At 48.7% G+C, this 6,077-nt stretch overlaps 1 pseudogene; it reads left to right on the top strand.

The window, feature by feature from the left end:
• The first annotated feature begins 1,599 nt into the window (after nt 1–1,599).
• LOC110300752 (small ribosomal subunit protein uS12 pseudogene) lies at nt 1,600–2,030 on the top strand (annotated as a pseudogene).
• The last annotated feature ends 4,047 nt before the right edge of the window (nt 2,031–6,077 follow it).

Genomic DNA, 6,077 nt, shown 5'->3' with positions numbered 1-6,077 from the left:
AATCAGCCTTCACTGAACAACAGTGAGAGGGGTGTGTGTGTAGATGCTGTAAACAAAATGCTGGCGAGTTCCGCGTTGCTCATTCACTGTAAACTATTCCCTGATCTCCTGACCTCTCTGACTGCCCAGGTCACATTTCTCACATTCTAGCCCTGGCTTCTGTCTCACCTCCATTCTGGTCCATCTCCTCAGTGGATTGGGGGTGGAGGGGTGGGAAGGGGGAGTGGGGGCGGGAGGGAGCGGGGGTGTGCCCTGGAGAACACAGTTCCCAATCTGTGGGGACCTCACACGCTTCTCCCCAGCTTCAAAACCACTCCTTCTAAGAAGCGTCCCATGTTGTCCCTCCGGGGACTATGCCAGAGCAAAGGTTATGGTTTATTATAAACACCTTTCGGATGTGGCAAGCAGCAGGTTGGAGGGGGAGTGTTTACTCTCCAAGCGAGCCTGTAAAATAAAAACAAACATGGTGTCATGCTGAAGAACGAGGAACCTGAGGCCGAGAGGGAACGGAAGGTACTGGTGGTTGCATCAGCAACCTTTGCAGCTGGCAGAGGAGGCTGGGCACTAGGGCGCTGGGCGTGCTTCCATTCCAAAGTGTGACACTTGCTCTGTTTACATCTTGGTCTATTGCAAATCAAAAACAAAGCCAGCCTCCTCCGTGACGTGAGGGCAAGCTCGGGTAATCCTAGCCCCGTGGAGGAGAGAAGGTTAACATTAAAGTATAGGCTTAACTAAGTTGAAAAGACTGAAGAGCAAACACTGTGTGAGCCTCCAGCTTGTCCAGGCTCTATCCCAGCAGCCATTCCCCTTCGTGTTCCCAGACATTGAACGCTATTCTTTCTGTTTGGTGGATTGGCTTGGTTTTTGTGTGTTTGTTTTTCAAGACAGGGTTTCAGTGTAGCCCTGGATGGCCTGGAACTCACTCTATAGACCAGGCTGGCCTCCAAGTCAGTGACCCACCTGCCTCGGCCTCCAGAGTGCTGGGATTAAAGACGTGCGCCAGCACTGCCCAGGAAAGAGTATTCTTAAATTGTCTTCTCTTGTAGAATGTGCCATGTTAGCAAGATAGTTGGTCTTAGCCAGGTGTTGTGGTACACACCTTTAATCCCAGCACTCAGGAGACCAGGGCAGGCAGATCTCTGTGAGTTCAAGGTCAGCCTGGTCTACAGAGTGAGTTGTAGGACAGCCAGGGTTACACAGAAAAATCTGCCTCAGAAACAAACAACAACAATAACACATAGTAGGTCATAAGGCTAACTGCTGTTTCTGCTTTTGTAATCAAACTCGCTTCCTCTGCTGAAAGGAAGGCTAGGTCAACTGCAAGACACACATGTTAGACTTACACTCCGTGTGCACATACTCTGAATACATGTAACTTATGGGGTTTGCCTTTATAAGCCTCAGGTTCAGACCCAATCCCAATCAGTCCAGATGCCAGAAATAAAAAGCCTCCTCTTATTAAAATTTATTCATGGTTCTGGCTAATCTCTAAGTTACTCCAAACAAAATCAGAAGGTGAGGCAGACAATTCCCAGGGCTACAGGTCACAGCCTGTCTCAAAAAATATGGCTTTTCTCTTGGGCCTATGGCGCCTACAAAATGGGCAAGTGTTGTGGTCTCAGAACTGCATGGAAGCTCCACAGTCACCGACAGGACCGGAAGTGGCATGATAAACAATACAAGAAAGCCCACTTGGGCACAGCCCTGAAGGCCAATCCGTTTGGGGTGCCTCTCATGCAAAGGGAATTGTGCTGGAAAAAGTAGCAGTTGAGGCCAAACAGCCGAATTCTGCCCTCAGGACATGTGTCAGGGTGCAGCTCATTAAGAACGGCAAGAAGATCACAGCGTGCGTGCCCAATGATGGCTGCCTGAACTTCATTGAGGAAAATGATGAAGTTCTGGTTGCTGGATTTGGTTGAAAAGGTCACGCTGTAGGTGATACTCCTGGAGTCCGCTTTAAGGTGGTTAAAGAAGCCAATGTGTCCCTGTTGGCTCTATACAAAGGCAAGAAAGAAAGGCAAAGATCATAAAATTTGACAATGGAAACACAGTAATAAATCTCCTTATTCTGAAAAAAATATCAACAAATCTGCCTGTCCATCGTGTCACTATAACAGGAACTGGGCAGAAATGGGTCAATACAGCACCTAGAGGAGCTGGGAGCTTATTAAAACATCAAATAAACCAGGCAGTGGGCAGTGGGCAGTGGGCAGTGGTGGCGCACGCCTTTAATCCCAGCACTTGGGAGGCAGAGGCAGGCGGATTTCTGAGTTCGAGGCCAGCCTGGTCTCTAGAGTGAGTTCCAGAACAGCCAAGGCTACACAGAGAAACCCTGCCTCAAAAAACCGAAAGAAAAAAAAAAGTAAAATAATTTGGTTTTCCTCATTAGAAGAATTGTGCCTAGGTTCACAGTCTGACTTCAGGAACTCAGCAACCAAAAACTGATAGACAGGGAGTGCTGTGAGTTCAAGACCAGTCTGGTCTAGAGGAACCAAGTCTGGAAAAAAAAACAAAGAAATCGGTAGGAATTTCAGCAGAACTTTAAACAATCAAACACAATAAGTGGCAAACCAAATGTACATGACCTGTAACTCTGCAGGAAAGCTCAGAGAAAGGATGTTGGGGAAGCAGCATTTGTGTTCTCGTAAGTGCACACACCTTGAATTCAATTCCCCCAACATAAAACCTTAAAGATGTTGATCTATTGATAAAGATGTTGATCTGTTGATAAAGATCTGTTGTTTGGGCCTCTGCAGTGGCCACACCTTTAGTTCCAGCTCCTTAGGGAAAGGCAAGTGGTTCTCTTTTTTGGTCACGGTCAACCTGATGTACGTAGTGACCTTTTCCAGCCAGATGTACCTACTGAAACCCTGCATCTTAGTCAGGGTTTCTTTTGCTTTGACAAAATACCAAGGCCAAAAAGTTGGGGAGGAAAGGGTTTATTCAGCTTACACTTCCAGATCTAGTTCCTTATTGGAGGAAGTCAGGACTGGAACAAGGTAGTACCCTGGAGGCAGGAGGTGACCCAGAGGCCATTTTGGGATGATGCTTTGGGGCTTGCTTCCCATAGTTTGTTCAGCCTGCTTTTTTATAGAACTCAGCACCACCATTGGAGAAATGGCACCACCCACCATGGCTGTGCTTTCTCTCATTGATCACTAATTGAAAAAAACACCTTACAGCTGGATCTCATGGAGGCATTTCCTCATCTGAGGTTCCTTCCTTTCTGATGACTCTAGCTTGTATAGAGTTGACACACAACCAGCCAGAACAGCCTGTTAAGGAGAGAGAGAGAGAGAGAGAGAGAGAGAGAGAGAGAGAGAGAGAGAGAGAGGGAGGGAGGGAGGGAGGGAGGGAGGGAGGGAGGGAGGGAGGAAGGAAGGAAGGAAGGAGGAAAACTTACAAAGATGATATAAAATATATACATATGTAAAGAAGTGAAGTTAGCTGGGAGAAAAACACATGAGGTAGAATGTTCTGGAAAGAAGAGGCAAGTAAGCTAGGACTGGGCAGTGGCATTCACCAAGTTAAGGACAGCAAAGACCTGCCTGCCAGGAAGCAGGGACTGAGCAGGCAGAGAGGCAGGCTCAGGCCAGATTGGAATCTGAGCAGAAGATGAAACAGGAGACGGAGCCAGGACCACGGAGAGTGACGCAATCCTGAAAGTGGTGTTTTGGGAAGCCAGCTCAGGCTTCCGAGGCAGCGTGGGATGCAGATGAATATGCATCAACACACTCTGTTTTGGTCGAGCATTTGATAATGCACAAGTGAAGATGAAGTAGTACATAAAATGTATATATCTCTGTTGCACAGATACCTCCACATGTAACCAAGTTCAGATAAATATTGGGGCATTTGAAAGAAATGGTGGCCTCTGCACGGGGATATTGGAAATGGAAACTGCATGCTATGGAAATCAGTATCTGGCTCCCTCAAAAATCTAAAAGCCAGAACTCTCTGTAGCTAAGACACTCCTGCATGCAGACCTGAGGACTTCTGAGTCCACATGCCACAGAGACACTTGCACACCATGTTCACTATGGCTCAGTTCACAACAGCCCCGTATGGAAACTGAGGACCGGGTGCAGAAAATACGCACGTACACACGGAGTCCTATTTAGCTACAAAGAGTAATGAAATTATGGCGTCTGCGGAAAACGGATGGAACTGGAGGAAATTCTATTAAGTGATGTAAGCCAGATTTAGAAAGATGAATACTGAGGATTTTCTCTCACATGGGGACCCTAGATTTAAATGTGTTTGTGTGTTCTAGGACATAAAAGCAGAGAGGAACCCCTGAAGAGGAGGGAAATCCCCAAAAGTAAAGGAGAGGGAAAAATGAGGGAAATGCGCATCAGAAGGATAGAACGCAGGCCTGCAAACTTGTGTATTCAGTTAGCTGCCCACCTCCAGACACGGAATCAGGAGACCCCATCGGTGGCCACGGCTGGCCTCCAGATTGATGCGTTAAGCTGCCTTTGCAGCCTTACGTTCCTACTAAAAGCAGGAAGACTACACGGAAGAGGAGTAGTAGACAGTGTAGTTCTCAGTGGGCTGCCTCTCAAGTTATTGAGAATAGTATCAAGTCGCATTCTGTGCGTGGTGTGTGGTAGCTGCAATCCCAGCACTTGGCAGATGGGGACTGATGGCTACACTGAAGTTGGAAGTCAAGCCTAGGACAAAAAAAAAAAAAAAAACAAACCACCCCACAAGTGTCGACTTTGGGTAATCGTGGTGGCTCACGCCTGCAATATCAGCACCCAGAAGGCTGAGGTAGCAGGAGAGAGGCAAGTTCGAGACCAACGTGGTCTACAATATGAGGCCTTTCGAATAAACAAAAACATAGTGATAGACGGGTGTGGGGGCGCACGTCTTAAATCCCAGCACTTGGGAGGCAGAGGCAGGCGGATTTCTGAGTTCAAGGCCAGCCTGGTGTACAAAGTGAGTTCCAGGCCAGCCAGGGCTATACAGAGAAACCCTGTCTCGAAAAACCAACCAACCAACCAACCAAACAAACAAAAACATAGTGAAAAGAAGCGTCTATTCGCCCAGTGGTGTGGTACGAAGTAGGGAAAGGCCCTGCACCAGGCTCCGGGATGCAACCGAGGCGCAACCACATTGTTAGCCGGAAGGGCTCCGCGGGGTGTATGTCCCGGACGACGCGGAAGCCCCGACCAGGTGGCACCGAGGTGACCCCATCCCGCCAAGGCCGCCGTGCCTGCGGGACAAGACGCCCTGCTCCCCTCGACGATCTTGAGCAATTCTTGTTTACTTGTTCAGAAGAGCAGGTGACGCGGCGATTGACTGCACCGCTGGCCAATAGTTTCCTAGACAACAAAGCCGACGTGCGGCTTCCTCCAATGAAAAAGAGGTGTGGGCGGGGCGAGTCGTGCGCAAGCCCCGCAGCCCAGAGCAGGCTCGGGGCCTCGCGGTCTCCATATTGAGTGTGGCGCTCGGATCTTCTCTGAGGCCGGAAGGGCCCGCCCGGCTTCCGTTGTTTTGACTTCCGGCTCCCCGTGTGCCTGAATGGTACCCCGCCCCTCAGCTGGCTAAGAGCATCGGTTTCTACTTGTCACTGCTCTACTCTTATGAACTGGCACTGGGGTGGGAGCTTGTAAAGCGCCACTGTCCGGGCTAAAGAATGAGCAGTTTGGTTGATATGCTTGGGGTTTTTTGTTTGTTTGTTTTTTGAGACAGGGTTTCTCTGTGTAGCCCTGGCTGTCCTGGAACTCACTCTGTAGACCAGGCTGGCCTCGAACTCAGAAATCCACCTGCCTCTGCCTCCCGAGTGCTGGGATTAAAGGCTTGCGCCACCACGCCCAGCGATATGCTTGTTTTTATTGTTACTTATTTTTTAGACAAAGGCTCATTATGTAGACCGGGATGGCAAGGAAGTCTCAGAAACCGTCCAGCATCTGCATCCAGAGTGGTGGGATTAACGGTGTGCCCACCACGCCCAGTTAGCAGCTAAGTTTAAAAGCACCAGAAATCCCCTGAGTAAATAGAATAAACCAATTGAAACTCTTGTGTTCTCTTCTTTCTACTGTATGAGAACTATCTCAGGAATACATTCAGAT

This window comes from Mus caroli, unplaced genomic scaffold, assembly GCF_978045245.1.
Source record: "Mus caroli unplaced genomic scaffold, Mus_caroli_1 scaffold_10, whole genome shotgun sequence".
NCBI lineage: Eukaryota > Metazoa > Chordata > Mammalia > Rodentia > Muridae > Mus > Mus caroli.
Note: the sequence above shows the minus strand (reverse complement) of the source record. Positions and strands in the feature narration are given on the sequence as shown.